This window comes from Phoenix dactylifera, chromosome 1 (genome assembly GCF_051530095.1).
Source record: "Phoenix dactylifera cultivar Ajwa chromosome 1, Ajwa_hap1_PhDact_Kaust_v1.1, whole genome shotgun sequence".
In the NCBI taxonomy this organism is placed as follows: Eukaryota; Viridiplantae; Streptophyta; class Magnoliopsida; order Arecales; family Arecaceae; genus Phoenix; species Phoenix dactylifera.
In genome coordinates this window covers 20,453,584-20,471,420 of record NC_143190.1, presented here as the reverse complement: position 1 = coordinate 20,471,420, position 17,837 = coordinate 20,453,584, and positions in this window count along the sequence as shown.

Genomic DNA, 17,837 nt, shown 5'->3' with positions numbered 1-17,837 from the left:
TTTCGATGATCTTAATTGTAAACAAATATTTTTAAATATATGATTTTATTTTGATATTAAAAAGATTTATTGTGCTTCATGTATATATTGCTAGAAAAGAATTTCAGTTTTATTAAAAAGAATTTCAGTTTTATTCATGTTTATCATTAAAATCTGAAATTCAACAATAGAAAAGAATGATTAAAGAAGAATGCATCTTTTGAGGGGGAGCTTTAGATATTCAGTATCTTTTTATGGATTGATTTTAATGAACCTCCTTATATTGCAAGACTTGCTTTAATTATATAATGAGTTTATACCTTGAGATGAGTTCTATAAAGGTTGTCTTATCTCAAACATTGAGTCTTATGAAAATAAGCTGAAACCTATAGAAAATATTTTTTTTTGAGATTGACAATTTTACTGAACATTATCTTCAAATTCTAAACTCTTAAATGGAATGATCAATTGAGGGGGAGAAAGAAAATCTTAGAAGGAGAGATCTTATGGAACTTAATCGCATAAATCTATAACTAAAGGAGAGAGAAAGCATACTAAATGAAAAGTGATCCTAATGCTCTCCAATATGTATCATCTGAAATTTAATCTGAAAATCTTTATGATACACCTTGAGGCTTGTTATTTGGTTAATATATCTTATGCATAAATCACGAACCAAATTGCAATTCAAATAGTTGATCTTAAGAGCCTCTAATTTAATAAAAAAGGGGGAGTATGATATGTTGAATTTGCTTGAGTATCTTTTAGAAAATCTATTTTGAAATTCACTAATGAGTCCTAATTGGCTTGCTCTTTAGAACTTCAAATTTTATGCCAATTCATATTTTTATGTATCAAATTGTGCTTATTTTCTAAAGAAATAAAAGAAAGTCTTTAAATGAGCTCTAAGATGTATCAAAAATTGCATATTTTGGTATTTGTGCCCCAATGTTCTTATTATCATAAAAGAACTTTGAAGTCATTAAGAATTAATGATCCAACATGATGATATGTTTTTCAAGTATATGAGTTTTGCACTTATACTCTGAAAATTAATTAAATTGCTCTCATGTTGATAAAATACTTAATATATTGGGCAAAAGATCTTAAATGAACGAGCTTTCATACTTATTATTGAAGAGAGGTTAGATTTCCATTCGTACTTTCTTTGAATATCATTCGTGGAACTTCTGGAATTAACTTAAAAAAGATTCCATCTACACTTGAGTTGAAAACTATCCTTGGAATCACACTCGATGTGTTCTGCTCTGAAATTATCTTAATTGGCTCTGATCTATGCTCATTAATCTTATTCTAATATTATTGCCTTGAGTTATATGATTCATATCCTTGCAATAATTTGACATGCAAATCAGAGTACAATAAGAAAAAGAAATATTTGAGTAGTCTTATCTTTGTGCTTAATGTTTCACTATCTTTTTGATGTTGTCAAAAAGGGGGAGAAATACCTAACTATATGTTCATAATGCTTTATATTCTGTATGTTCTGAATTGAATACAAACCAGCTTAAATTTAGATATGTTGATTATGTTAAGCTGATTAAATCTAAAGCATTATCATGAAGTATGTTTTAAATATATATGTTTTCTACTTCATGCAACTTAGCTATGCACTACTTCTAGAACACAATATATTTTATATTGCATATACTCCAAGTTTTGTCATCATCAAAAAGGGGGAGATTGATGACCCAAAGATTGATTTAAAGATTGATTTTGATGATCACAAAACCTTGAAGTATAAATACTAACGTTTGTGTTGCAAGGAGAAAGATAGTTATCTTGCAAGGAATATAGCAAGTTGGAAGAACACAAGAAGGCCTCCAAAGCTCTCAAGAAAAGTTGGAAGAAAGCTATAATTTATTGACCCAAGTTTCAAGTTCAAAGGACTCAAGTTGGAAGAGCAAATTCAAAGGAAAATCCAAAAGAATAGTCCTCGAGTCGACTCCTGGATAGTACGAGTCGACTCCAGGGAGTAACAAGGCAGAAACACAGAGAAGCTATTTTGGACCCTGAGAGCCGAGTCGACTCCTGAGGAACTCGAGTCGACTCCGATGGTTGGCAGGTCGACTCCAAAGGAAGCTAGAGTCGACTCCCAGAGGAAAACAAGCAAAAAGTCAGAGAGCCAATTTCAGACACTGAGAGCCGAGTCGACTCCCGCAGAATCTGAGTCAACTCCGAGGCAGCGCAACCCCAAAGACAGAAGACGGCATTTTCGTCTCTGAGAGGCGAGTCGACTCCAAGACAGTTCGAGTCGACTCCAAGGCAGCGCGACCCCAAAAGACAGAAGACTGTTTTTTGGATACTGAGGGCCGAGTCGACTCTGAGACAGTTCGAGTCAACTCCGAGACAGCACGAGCCAAAAGACAGAAGCTCGGGAGTTCGGACTCTGAGCACCGAGTCGACTCCCAGAATTTTCGAGTCGACTCGAGTAAGCAAAGTTGAAAAATGCATCCATGGATTCCTTGGAATGAGCCGACTCCAAAAGTGCAAGGTCAGCTCCAGATTTTGGCGAGTCGACTCCGGGTTAAGTCGAGTCGACTCCCAGTCGAGAAGACCACTTTAATTCAAATCTGGAATAGTTGCCGAGCCGACTCCAGAAAAGCATGAGTCGACTCCTGCTACAGTCGAGTCAACTCCAGATCGCGCAAGTCGACTCCGATCCCAACGGAAACTTTGTCAGGAGTTGCAGACTGTGGACAACGGCTCTATTTTTGTCTCTAACGGCTAGATTTCTAGTTCCACGACATGTAAAGCTATAAAATCAAGAGGAGAGCTAGGGGAGACGGTATGGAAGTGGGAGAAAACATTTAGGAAAGAGATTTCAAAGAGATTACAAGAAAAATCTCTCATAAGCACAAAAGGGCCATCCAAAGCGAAATACAAAGCGAAATAGAGAGAAGAAGAGCATCCTAGTGAATCCCAAAGCTTCCTCTCCATCCGTGTGCTGCCTCAATCATCCTCTACCTCGTGCCAAATCAGAAGAGGGTCAAGTAAAGAAGAAGCCGAGTTCCTTCATCTTCAAAATTCGTTTGAGAGCTTCTCTTTACTCCATTTGTTTATATTTGATATATTTGCTTAGTTAAGAAGCTTGTACTTGCTTTAAATTCTTAGTCTAATATCTTGTAACTTGATTCAATCAAGGGATTGAATCAAGAGGTTAAGGTTTGTTGGTGAGCCAAAGGAAAACCAACGGTGTTAAGGTTTGTTGGTGAGCCAAAGGAAAAACCAACGTTGTAAGGTTGTGGTTGGTGAGCCTTTGGGGAAAACCAACTGGGTTGATTGTGAACCCGGAAAACAATCGTTGTAAGGCTGTGGTTGGTGAGCCTTTGGAAAAACCAACTGGGTTGATTGTGAACCCGGAAAACAATCGTTGTAAGGTTGTGGTTGGTGAGCCTTTGGAAAAACCAACTGGGTTGGATTGTGAGCCCGTGAAAACATGGTAGGTTCTAGTCGGTGAGCCTGTGAAAACCGACCGAGTTCGTTGTGATCTCGCAAAACAACAAGTTGGGTTGTGAGCTTGTAAAACAACCGGCTGTAATCTGAGGGATTATAGTGAAATTCCCAAGAGGTCTTGGGGAGTGGATGTAGGTGCTGGGATGCACCGAACCACTATATGTTTGTTGTGTTTGTGATGCTTTTTGTCATTGTCTATCTTGCTCACTTACTTACCTAGATAAATTGCCTGCTTAACTCTTATCCGCGCATCCTTTAGTTGCAAGCATATTCAATTTACTTAATTAAGTCTCATTCGATAAATCAACCTATTGCTAAGTTTAAATTTCACTGTGCAACTATGCAACTTAGCATAATTAATTGAAAAGTGTTAGAAGTAGCTTAAAAGTTTTAAAAGACCCAATTCACCCCCCCCCCCTCTTGGGTTGTATCTACTGGGCAACATTGCAGACTCGTTATCGCAAGAAATATTGTACGTAACTGTATTGTTTGAGTAGCATTTTTCGCTGCTGCAATATACTCTATCTTAGAAGTAGAAAAAGTGACTATGTGTTGCTTCTTTGATGATCAAGAAAAAAAAATTTTGAACCAAGATGGAAGGTATAATCCAATACACTTTTCCACTTTTCAATATCACCTACCCAATCACTAGCTGTATATCCAACAAGTTCTACACTATCAATATATAAATAAAAAATACAATCACTTTGCATACTTTTGATATATCTCAAAATATGCTTTGCTACTTGTAAGTGGGATTGACATGGAGTCTCCATCAATCTAGTTATATTTACAAGACCATATATAATATCAAGCCTAGTAGAAGTCAAATACTTCAAAGTTTCTACCAATCTTTTAAATTAATAAGATCCACCAATTCGCCTATGTCGTCTTTTACCGGCTTCAATCTTTTTTTCAATTCAAGTTAAAATTGGTTAGCATGATTACATCTTGAATCTTTTCAAAATATCACTAGCATACTTCTTTTGCGAAATAAATATGTCATCATCAATTTGAGGCATCTCAATGCGAAGAAAATAGAACATTAAATTCATATTTGTTATCTCAAACTGAGCAATCATAGCCTCCATGAATTCTATCATCAACTTTAGATTATTGCCAATATAAATCAATTCATTCACATATAAACACACAATAACATTATCACGTTGTGAATTAGATTTAATATATAAACTATGCTCATGAGGACATATACAAAATCCATAATAATATATGATTTGATGCACATGTACCATGCTCTAGGTGCTTGTTTTAATCCATACAAAGCCTTCTTCATACTTATGAACTAATATATTTATTTTGGATTCTTTGACTTGATTCGTGCCCTCATGGGTCACTTCAAGTCTGTCCCAAATCTCTTTTGCAGAATTGCAAGTAGAGACTCTATTGAATTCATTCCTATCTAATGCACAGTAAAGCACATTCATTGCTTTAGAATTGAGTTGTGCCTTTCTCATGTCATGTTCATCCCAATCCTTTTCTAGTTTAGGTACAGTGACACCCTCTACATAGATGGATGGGATGTATGGTCCATTTACTACAATGGTCCACATCTCATAGTCTTGGGCTTGGATGAATATTCTCATCCTAGCCTTCCAATATGAGTAGTCGGATCCATTAAAGAATGAGGGTCTTTGGGTGGACTGACCCTCAATGTGAGAAGATCCAAATGGGGTTGTCATTTTGATCTTTTACTCTTAGGGTAGAAGAGTTTAGGCTCTGATACCACTTGTTGCCCAGATAGACAACCCAAGAGGGGGGGTGAATTGGGTTTTAAAATAATTTTACAATTAAAACGTTGTGGATGACTGATTAATGCTTTACCAAGATGATTAATTAATTGCTATGTGCTGTGAATGAAATGAGAGTAAAAGAAAGAGACAAACAATCACAAACACAAGGCTTTTATAGTGGTTCGGAGCTAACCCTTGCTCCTACGTCCACTCCCCAAGTCTCACTTGGGAATTCATTATAACCCCTTGGATTACAGCCGGTTGTTTTACAAGCTCACAACCAAACTTGTTGTTTTACGAGCTGACAACGAACTCGGTCGGTTTTTCCTGGCTCACCGACTAGAACCACCCGATTGTTTTTTCGGGATCACAATCGAACCCTTACACGTTGGTTTTACACTCGGCTCACCAACCAACCTCTACACCCTTGATTCAATCCTCCGATTGAACCAAGCAAAGACAAGATGGAAATAATGACAACAAACAGAAAAACAGAGCTTCTCAAAAGCAGATAAATAACAATATAAACTAGAGAGAAGTTAAGAGCCCTCAAACACGTTTGAGTTGGAGTAGAGTAGGGCTTCTTGAACTTCGGGTCTCCTCTTGAATGTCTGGTCGACTTGAATGCAGGAGGAGATCTCTTTCAATATTTGGGAAGAGGTAGTTGGATGGAGTTATGGCGCTCTTCCCTCTTTTCGTTGAAAAACCACTTGCAGAGAATGAATGCTTGATTACTTTGAATGGAATGGTGCGTCTCTACCTTGCTACAGTCCTCTGTGGCTATTTAAGCCATCCCCCACGGAAACTAGCCGTTAGATACCTTTTTCTGCCCGTTCTGCACACTCTGCACAACCTGACAATATGTCCGTTGGAGGTCGGAGTCGACTCGCGCGATCAGGAGTCGACTCGGCTGTAGCGAGAGTCGACTCATGCTTTTCTGGAGTCGACTCGGCAACTGTTCCGGATTTGAATTAAAGTGGCCTCTTCGACTAGGAGTCGACTCGACTTGACCCGGAGTCGACTCGCCAACTTCTGGAGCTGACTTGGCATTTTCGGAGTCGGCTCATCTCATGAAATCCATGGAGCTAATTTTCAACTTGGCCCACTCGAGTCGACTTGACAATCCTGGGAGTCGACTCGGCGCTCAGAGCCCGAACTCCCGATCTTCTGTCTTTTGGCTCGTCCAGTCTTGGAGTCGACTCGAACTTCCCCGGAGTCGACTCGGCTCTCAGTTTCCGAAACATAGCCTTCTGCCTTTTTGGTGTAGCGCTACCTTGGAGTCGACTCGAGCTGTCTGGGAGTCGACTCGGCTCTCAGAGACAGTAAATCGGTCTTCTGTCTTTTTGGGGTCGCGCTGTCTCGGAGTCGACTCGCGTATTGCGGGAGTCGACTCGAATCTCAGAGTCCGAAAACTCCTCTCTGACTTTTGCCTTGTGTACCACTGAGAGTCGACTCTCGCTTTCTTTGGAGTCGACCTGCCAACCATCGGAGTCGACTCGCGTTCCACAGGAGTCGACTCGAATCTCAGGGTCGAAATTCGCTCTCTGACTTTTCTATCTGTAACTCCTTGGAGTCGACTCATACTACTCCGGAGTCGACTCGGTAAACATCGGAGTCGACTCGCGCACTTCAGGAGTCGACTCGCTGACAGGTTTTGAGTTGATGCTTTCTGCTTGTCTGTCTGTTCTCAGTCGGAGTCGACTCGTAATGATCCGGAGTCGACTCGAGCCCGTGCCAGTGATTCTGATACGCTTGGAGTCGACTCGTAATACTCTGGAGTCGACTCGAGTCTCAGACTTTGGTTCAAACTGACTTCTTAACTTATCCAAAATATTATGAACCAAGTCTAGAAACACTTTAGACAAGATTTTCACTGAAACACTCAATTGAATTCATTAGTAAACAAGAGATATACTCAGATGCTTTGAGCTCATCAAAATCAAATAGGGTTATGATCAATCACTCCACAATCTCCTCCTTTTTGATGATGACAAAACATTGAGTATATGTAAAGTGAATTGCTCAATAAACAAGGAAATAAAATCTATAAATGAATTCAAGTGTCTGGTTATTTGATTTATCCAATCTTGAAAGGTGTGAAACAATAAATTTTGGAGTTAAAGCTCCCCCTTTCATTTGGAATTATATAAGCCTTCATATCATGCAATCAATTGTTTGGCTTATATATATTTAATGATTTAGCTTTCTTAAAAATTCAGATTCTCTCCCTCAACATATGCATTCAACTTTGTTTTGATTCTCTGAATTTTCTTTTAATGCATTGAAGTTTTTGAACTGAAATTTTTGGTTTTTAGAGAAAAAATCTGACAATTTGTTCTTGAGTTGGATTCAACTAATCTTCGAATATCCCTTGAATAGATTCTGGAGATTACTCCATTAGGAGCCCCAACAGAGAGATAATGAGCCTCGAGGTACCAAATCCACTAAGAACAAATTATGTTTTAATTTTTGATTCTCATTTTGAGTTCTTTTATGTTGATTCCATTTACATAACTACTAAATATTTCTCCTCCTTTTTGTCATCATATCAAAAAGGAGGTAAGCAGAACAAACAATCACTTAGAGATCAAATTGCACATAATTGAAGAGAATATGTCTACTCATTGTATTGATGTGTATGTAAATACATTTTAGAATACAATAAGTAAAGCAAAAAAAAGTACATGTCAAAATAACACAAAATGATCTAAGGCTTCCTCGAGGAGGATGCGGGTCCCCGGGGCATGCGCTCTGCAAGTAGTGTGACTGCATTGGTGACGTGCTCGAGCTGTCGGATAATGGCCGAGGTGGCCCTGCTATGTGTCGTATCGAGCTCGGTCACCGACTTCTGAAGTGTGTCCAGCTTGTCGATGAGCACATTCGCCAAGCGCTCGGCCCCCTGGGTAGTGGTGCTCATGTCCTTCCGGATGTCATCGCGCATCTTCCGAGTGATGCCCGTGACCTCACTCATACTGGAGAATTGAGCCTGGATGAGGCTCCGGACGTTGTAAATCTCTTCCCGCACATGGGCCGTCATCTCAGTCACGGCTGTCAAGGAAGGGACCAACGCTGACGAAGGTGCAGGAGTGGGAGCAGGCACTGAACCCCGGAGCTCCCGAAGTAGATCATCTCGCAGATCTCGGACAATCTCCTGCCGCAACTCCCGGAGCTGCTCAGGAGCGATCCGGACCTCCATGACCTGAGGAGCTGAGGAGGAGGGTCCGGCTGAGGTGGTAGGAGCAGAAGTGGAGGGAAAGTCAGGATAATCTGAGTCTGGCTCAGGACTAGGGGAATGTCTGGTGGTATGTGTGGAGGTGGAAGACTTCCTAACCCAGGTCCCCTCTACCTTCCGAAACTCCATCCTGTGTAGGGTCCCCGGACGCATGCGATCTGTCCATCGCAATGCGCGAGAGGGTTCCCCCTCAGGAATAGGGATCTCGGCCTCCCTAAAGATAAGGGTGAACATCATGCCATAGGGGAGGGTGAGCCTAGTGAAGGAAAAATATCCCGCAAAATCCGATAAAATCGGATGCCAGGTCAGAAAATCAGTTTTAAAATTTTATCTATTTATTTATAACAGGTATAAATAAATAACATAACTATATTATGTTTACCATACCTCGATCCCGCAGCGGAAGATGGTCAAGGTACTCAGGAACAGAATCTGGTACAGGGCCAAGTGCTGGATCAGATACTGGATCAGATGCTAGATCTGGTACTGGATCGGGAACTGGATCTGGAACTGGATCTAGTGCCGGATCTGGTACTGATGGATCTGGTGCTATGCGAGGCCCGGATGTACGGACCCTCTACTTCACACGCACGCCAAGAAATGCAGGAAGGTAGGATGATGTCTGTATAGTGCAAAAACCCTTGTTGCAAATAAACCCCTGGAAGAAAAGAATTTCAAAAATTCTTTCTTCCCCTTTTTTTTTTCTTTTCTTTCTTTTCCTCTTTCTTCCCGTTTCCTTTTCCTCTCTTTTCAAGCTACTCAAAAGATCACGAATCTCCCCTCTCCCCAGATAAAATCTCTAGCACAGAATGAAGAGAAAGCTAGCCTATTTATAGGCAAAGACAAGACTGAACCAGGGAAGAGAAAATGCCAAAAGGAAAGAGTGAACGCCAAACGATTCATGATTTTATTGAATTTTTTTAACCGTTTGATTTCAATTAAATCAGTCCTATGTTAAAGAGGTTTCAAAACCGAAGAGACACGTCTCTTCGGATCTTCAAATGGTAGCCGAAAGAGGGAAGATCAAGCGGCCTTCGATGTGTTCGAAAGAAGAAGAAGAATGCGGTCCACGAGAGAATATTTGCAGAGAAATTGGTCCATGGACCGAGGAAGAAACCAGAACTAAACCGTGTCATTCAATTTGAGGGGCAAACACGTAAATTTCTAGACTTGACTTAAATGGGTTAATTCAAATGGGCTGAATCAAATGGGCTTGGGTCCATCATTGGTTCTAAACCAAATTGAAGACCAATTTGAAAGGTTTTGGATCCGGAAAAATTCCACATGAATCTGATTCATGTGAACTCCAATTAGTTCAATTTTCGGATCAATCCAAGTCACACTTGGACTAGAATAAATATGGAATAAATTCTAATAAAATCATCATGAAGCCCAATTACATTCATTTGAATCCAATTCAAAAACAAACTCAACAAATGAGTCCAAATCAATTTCAATTACATTAATTGAAACTTGATTAAGCCAGAATACAGACATAATTAAATACACATCCATGAAATTCAGTATGTACCTCATGTTCAGTGCTAGCTGAACATAGATAAAATCAAATCTCAAATGACCCACAATTTAATTCTCAATTAAATTGGATCAAGTCCTTCCTACTTAACTTGACTTATGTGCGTGACTCCGATAGGTTCGAACACTAAGCCGGTAGTACATGGACTACTCCATGCACTAATCGAGGTGACCATCTAGCAATGATACCCGACGTCTGGATAGGTCGAATATGCAAAGCAACATTCAAGAACCTAGACGTATGGTTGTTGCATAATTCATCCCTATGACCTTCGATGCTCAAGATGACCTCAGAGTGGACTGTCGACCTCTGGGTCCGGTCATCCATAGTATATTTCAAATAATCAAATCAAGTGACCTATCACTTGGTTTACCCTGGCCAAGGTTTTACTGAATTGAAATACAGTGAGACATCAACTCCTAAAATCTGGAGCGGTCAATCCCATCTTGACTCATACACAGACTTCGCGAGTACTTGACTACACCCAGCATCCTTCCGATCCCTGAATTAGAAATTCAGGTCATCCAGTGCCTAAGTACAGTGAGTTGCTTGCAAGTCACCGTGACAGTCTCAGGTCTAAGGGGTACTTATGCCCATACGTTTTACGAGCTAACTCCCGACAGTGGAGTGCTACTCAGGTGAGTCACTATTCAGTGACGATGTACTCCTACATCTCACCTGTATGCCATACAGTGTCTCCACACTCCTTGGTTTAAGAGGACAACCAATTAAATGGCACACAACGACCTATACTTGACATAGCTATCGTCCAATTGACAGCTCGTCATTTGGTCGCGAACTGGTTCAAGGACTAAATGATAAAACCTCTTTTATCCACTAAATTAGTCCTAAGGACTTCATCACAATACACAGGAGTTCAATTTGAAGATGCAACACTTGTGATGAATAGAAAATTGCCAGAATAAATTTTTATTCATTTTAATAAAACATATACATAATTCAATTTCTTACAATTAAAAAATTGGCTTTGGGACACAATTCCCAACAACTCCCACTTGAACTAAAGCCAATTTGTACAGTATCTAATACCCATCTTCGATTTGTGATAATCGAACTCCTTTACAGAAAGGGCTTTAGTGAATGGGTCAGCTAGGTTCTCCTTTCCATCGATCTTTTGAAGATTGACGTCACCTCGTTCCACGATCTCTCGTACAAGGTGGTAGCGACGCAGAATGTGCTTGGTTCTATGGTGGGACTTTGGCTCCTTTGCTTGTGCAATGGCTCCAGTATTGTCACAATACAAAAGAACTGGACCATTGATTGAGGGAGCAACACCAAGTTGATTTACAAACTTCTTGATCCAAACAGCTTCCTTTGCCGCATCTGATGCAGCAACATACTCTGCTTCGCATACGGAATCGGCTACTGAATGCTGCTTGGAACTTTTCCAGCAGACTGCTCCTCCATTCAGGGTAAATACAAATCCTGACATACTCTTACTATCATCATGGTCTGACTGAAAACTAGAGTCTGTAAACCCCACAAGTTTTAAGTCGGATTCTCCATAGATTAACCATTGGTCCTTAGTATTTCTCAAATACTTAAGGATGGTTTTCACCACCTTCCAATGGTTCTCACCCGGATTAGACTGATACCTACTCGCTACTGCTAGTGAGTAAGCAACGTCCGGTCTTGTACATGTCATGGCGTACATGATAGAACCTACTGCAGAAGCATATGGGATTCTACTCATACGCTCTCTTTCTTCGGAAGTTGTCGGACAATCTTTCTTAGAGAGAGAAATTCCTTGGCCTATCGGAAGATAGCCCTTCTTGGAATGCTCCATGTTGAACCGCTTCAACATAGTGTCGATGTACGTGGATTGGGATAATCCAAGCAACCTCTTAGATCTATCTCTATAGATTTTCATCCCTAGGATGTAGGATGCTTCTCCCAGATCCTTCATGGAGAACTGTGATGACAGCCAGAGTTTCACATTTTGTAATGCAGGAATGTCATTCCCAATTAAGAGAATGTCATCCACATACAAGACAAGGAATGTGATCACTGAACTGTTAGCCCACTTGTAAACACAAGGTTCTTCTTCGTTCTTAACGAAGCCATACGTTTTGATAGTTTTATCGAAACGTATGTTCCAACTTCGAGAAGCTTGCTTAAGTCCATAAATGGACTTTTGCAGCTTGCATACTTTGGACTCGTCTGTGGATATGAAACCCTCAGGTTGTATCATATACACCTCTTCTTCCAGCTCTCCATTTAGAAAAGCTGTTTTCACATCCATTTGCCAGATTTCATAATCCATATATGCTGCTATAGCTAGCATGATCCGAATAGATTTTAGCATTGCCACAGGGGAAAAAGTCTCGTCATAATCGATACCATAACGTTGACGATACCCCTTGGCAACCAGACGGGCTTTATAGGTCTCCACCTTTCCGTCTGCGCCTCTCTTTCTTTTGAAGATCCATTTGCACCCTATGGGTTTTATCCCTTCGGGTGGATCAACTAGTGTCCATACACTATTGATTTCCATGGATTCCATTTCGGATCTCATGGCGTTAAGCCATAACTCAGAGTCGGACCTCTGCATAGCATCCATATAGGTGATCGGATCCTCATTGTTCTCATCGAGCTCAATGGGATCTGCGTCTTGGACCAAGAAACCATAGTATCTATCCACTTGACGCAGTACTCTACCTGATCGCCTTAATGGTGCTTCTACATTGGGGTCCGGGTTTGATCTAATTGAATCTGGTTCTGTGGGTTCAGTAGATTGTGTTAAATCTTCCACCTGCTGAACTTCACTAAGTTCAACCTTAGAGGCAACAATTCCTTCACTAAGAAATTCCTTTTCCAAAAAGGTTGCCTTAAGTCCTACGAACACCTTTTGTTCATTAGGAAGGTAGAAGTAATAACCCCTAGTTTCCTTGGGGTACCCTACAAAATAACACTTATCGGACCTAGGACCAAGTTTGTCAGTTTGAGAACGTTTAACATAAGCCGGACATCCCCAAACCCTAAGGTATGAAAGTGTCGGCTTACGCCCAGTCCATATCTCATATGGAGTCTTCTCAACAGACTTACTTGGAACCTTATTTAGTATTATACACGCAGACTCTAAAGCATAACCCCAAAAAGATAGAGGCAGACTAGTAAACCCCATCATGGATCGAACCATGTCTAACAGAGTTCGATTCCTCCTTTCGGATACACCATTGTGCTGAGGTGTTCCTGGAGGGGTCCATTGTGAGAGAATCCCATTCTTCTCTAGATAAGTCAAGAAATCACTGAAAAGGTATTCTCCTCCTCGGTCTGACCGAAGGATCTTAATACTCTTTCCAGTCTGTTTTTCTACTTCATTACGAAATCGTTTGAACATTTCAAATGATTCCGACTTATGCTTCATCAGATAGATATACCCATACCTGGATAGGTCATCTGTGAAGGTTATGAAGTAGGCATAACCACCTTTGGCACTTACGTTCATAGGTCCACATACATTAGTATGTATGAGGCCAAGAACATCGCTGGCTCGTTCACCCTTTCCAGAAAAAGGTGACTTGGTCATCTTACCCAGAAGACAGGATTCACAAGTTGGCAATGATTCACAATCATTGATTTCTAAAATGCCTTATTGGGCTAACCTGTTTATCCTGTTTTTATTTATGGGACCTAACCGGCAATGCCATAAATAGGCTTCATTGACATTATCTAACTTAGGGCGTTTATTAGAGGTGTACATTACATTTACAGGCAATGATAGAGTATAAATGCCATATTTCATTTGTCCACTGAAAATTTTAGTATCATTCAAAATGATATCACAAAATCTTTCATTTATATAAAAGGTATAACCATTCTTGGCCAAAAAGCCTACAGAGATGACATTCATCAAGAATGCTGGACAAAAGTGACAATCATCTAACATAACTACTCCAGACTCAAAAAACAACTCAATGACTCCTAAAGCTAGGACTGGAACAGATCTTCCATCACCAACATTTAGGAATCGATCGCCGTTCTTGAATCTTCTACTTACTTGAAGTCCCTGCAAAGAATTGCAAATATTAATTGGACTTCCGGTATCCAATACCCAGGTAGTAGAATCATAAACAGAAAAATTACAAGGTGTTATCATATAATTACCTTGTGCAGCAACTGTTTGCTGCATTTTCTTCTTTGGCCTGTTTGGATCAAGGGATGCTAAATAAGCCGGACAGTTCCGCTTCCAGTGACCCTGCTTCTTGCAGAAGAAGCATTCTGCCTTACTCTGATCAGATTTCTGCTTCATAGTCTGTTTGGGCTTAGAGACCCCAGCACGAGCTTTCTGCACCTTCTTCTTCTTTCCTTTCTTAAAGGAAGAAAGTCCTGCAGAAGTCCCACCTACCACATTCACCGACTCCTTTTTGAGTTGGTGATCCTTCTCATAGGTCTGCAGTAAACCTAGCAAACCATGATAGGATACTTCAGGTTTAGTCATTCTATAATGACTAAGGAAGGTCAGGTAGGACTTGGGAAGTGAATTCAAAATGGCATCCTTGCCCAATTGCTCGTGCAAAGGAAAGCCAAGTTTACTTAGGCGATCGATTTGTTCGACCATGTACAATACATGATCGGTGACCGATGCCCCTTCCCTCATGCGGGCATTGAATATAGCGCAGGAGGTCTTATGTCGTTCAACATCATCAGGTGTGCCGAAAGACTCCTTCAACATTTGAAGGATTTCCACTGGCTGCGCTTCCTCGAATTTACGACTAAACTCGTCATTCATCGAGGCCCTCATGATGCAACGCACTGTAGTGCGATCGTTGAGCCACTTCTGATAAGCGTCTCTGATTGCACGTGGTGCATTGGCTGCAGGTTCCTCAGGTGCAGGATCCGATATCACATACAGGATCCGCTCATGCTCTAATACTATTTTCATCTTTCGATACCAGCTATCGAAGTTAGGTCCATTAAGCTTATCATTGTCTAATAGTGTTCGGAGGGATAATGAGTTAGCCATATCTGAAAGGAAAAACCAGAGCTAATTAGTATATGATTTATTTTAATTCTAAAGACTTGGACTTCAGTCTAAAGATTTCTCCCACTATTTTAGTCAAATTTTTAACCTCTACCTTTAATTCGAGGAATTACTTTAATTCCTTAGCGGGTACTAGAATCCACATGGACTGTATACAGGCCCGAGGAAAGCTCGGCCAACCCATATGCATCTAAGGGTAGGTACATTGCCAATTATTGTTGCCCCAGGTGGTAATCAGTAGGCGGAGGCCTCCACTGAAAATCCTGGTCAGATCCAACCATTAATGAACTAACTCGATGACACTACCTAATGTATGATCAGGCCCGAGGAAAGCTCGGCCAACCTAATCACAATCAGATAGCTCAAAGAGCTATCATATAATGAAGGATAATTCCAATATTCAGATGAACACCAGACGGAAGCGTCCTGCATGTCCAACTGAAATACTGGACCAATTATCATCCATTTTAATGGGAGGCTATGACCTAGTTATCTATATAACTATATCATTTTAAGGACCTAATAATTTAGAGGATTTTAGAGAGACCGATAATTCTATATCCTCCCACTGACTGCACTGAGTCATATAGAGAACATAGAATTTCATTGGTCTATGGACATCTAAATCAGTCATACTGATTTCCTTATTGACATGGGTGAGTACCAAGTCTCAAGATATCTAAATCAAAGCTTGAACGACCACATTGGCCAGGTAAGAGAGATCACGGGAGGGTTCCGCCATTAACCGTCTTTCCTAGACACCAACCGAGTTGGCCAGGAAAGAGGTAGCCCTAATTAATAACCGTAGATCCAACTTGCCTTAGACACCAAATGGTATGTCAAGTTGATTTAGATAGTCATTGAGAACTCAGGCTCGACCACTGAGCCACAATCAGATCCAATTGAAGTGTTTGGACATGATCAACTAAACTATTGAGTTTGATCAAATTAGAAAAATGAATTTAGTCTAATACAACTATTGATTCCAATTCAATTCTAACATTAGGTCTAACCTAATCAACTAATCTGATTGTGCTAACCCATGCCCCAAAACCCATGTTCAAATTTAAATTTTAATTCGAATTTCAAATTTTGAATTTTAAATCTTTATTTGAAATTCAAATTTTAAATTTTAAATTCAACATTTAATTCTTTATTAAATGTATTATGATCATGGATTCAAGATGTCAATTTATTCCAAATATAAACAATTTATATTTAAACTTTGTGGTCATAATAAATTTAAAACTGAAATTTCATAAACATCAATTATGCATAATTTCACAAAAATAAACTATTTATTTTATGATACAAATTAATCTCAATTTTGTGCTAGGACAACCTTTTCACTATAAGGGGTTAACCTTATAGCAGGACAACCTTATAATTCAGCACAAGATTGATATTTTATCAATAAATCTAGATCTAATCTAAATTTAAAAATTAAATCATGCATAATTCTAGATATTATAGGCCAATTCCATCGGCCAACCTGGCTCTGATACCAGTTGAAGGAAAAATATCCCGCAAAATCCGATAAAATCGGATGCCAGGTCAGAAAATCAGTTTTAAAATTTTATCTATTTATTTATAACAGGTATAAATAAATAACATAACTATATTATGTTTACCATACATCGATCCCGCAGCGGAAGATGGTCAAGGTACTCAGGAACAGAATCTGGTACAGGGCCAAGTGCTGGATCAGATACTGGATCAGATGCTAGATCTGGTACTGGATCGGGAACTGGATCTGGAACTGGATCTGGTGCCGGATCTGGTACTGATGGATCTGGTACTATGCGAGGCCCGGATGTACGGACCCTCTACTTCACACGCACGCCAAGAAATGCAGGAAGGTAGGATGATGTCTGTATAGTGCAAAAACCCTTTTTGCAAATAAACCCCTGGAAGAAAAGAATTTCAAAAATTCTTTCTTCCCCTTTTTTTTTTCTTTTCTTTCTTTTCCTCTTTCTTCCCGTTTCCTTTTCCTCTCTTTTCAAGCTACTCAAAAGATCACGAATCTCCCCTCTCCCCAGATAAAATCTCTAGCACAGAATGAAGAGAAAGCTAGCCTATTTATAGGCAAAGACAAGACTGAACCAGGAAAGAGAAAACGCCAAAAGGGAAGAGTGAACGCCAAACGATTCATGATTTTATTGAATTTTTTTAACCGTTTGATTTCAATTAAATCAGTCCTATGTTAAAGAGGTTTCAAAACCGAAGAGACACGTCTCTTCGGATCTTCAAATGGTAGCCGAAAGAGGGAAGATCAAGCGGCCTTCGATGTGTTCGGAAGAAGAAGAAGAACGCGGTCCACGGGAGAATATTTGCAGAGAAATTGGTCCATGGACCGAGGAAGAAACCAGAACTAAACCGTGTCATTCAATTTGAGGGGCAAACACGTAAATTTCCAGACTTGACTTAAATGGGTTAATTCAAATGGGCTGAATCAAATGGGCTTGGGTCCATCATTGGTTCTAAACCAAATTGAAGACCAATTTGAAAGGTTTTGGATCCGGAAAAATTCCACATGAATCTGATTCATGTGAACTCCAATTAGTTCAATTTTCGGATCAATCCAAGTCACACTTGGACTAGAATAAATATGGAATAAATTCTAATAAAATCATCATGAAGCCCAATTACATTCATTTGAATCCAATTCAAAAACAAACTCAACAAATGAGTCCAAATCAATTTCAATTACATTAATTGAAACTTGATTAAGCCAGAATACAGACATAATTAAATACACATCCATGAAATTCAGTATGTACCTCATGTTCAGTGCTAGCTGAACATAGACAAAATCAAATCTCAAATGACCCACAATTTAATTCTCAATTAAAT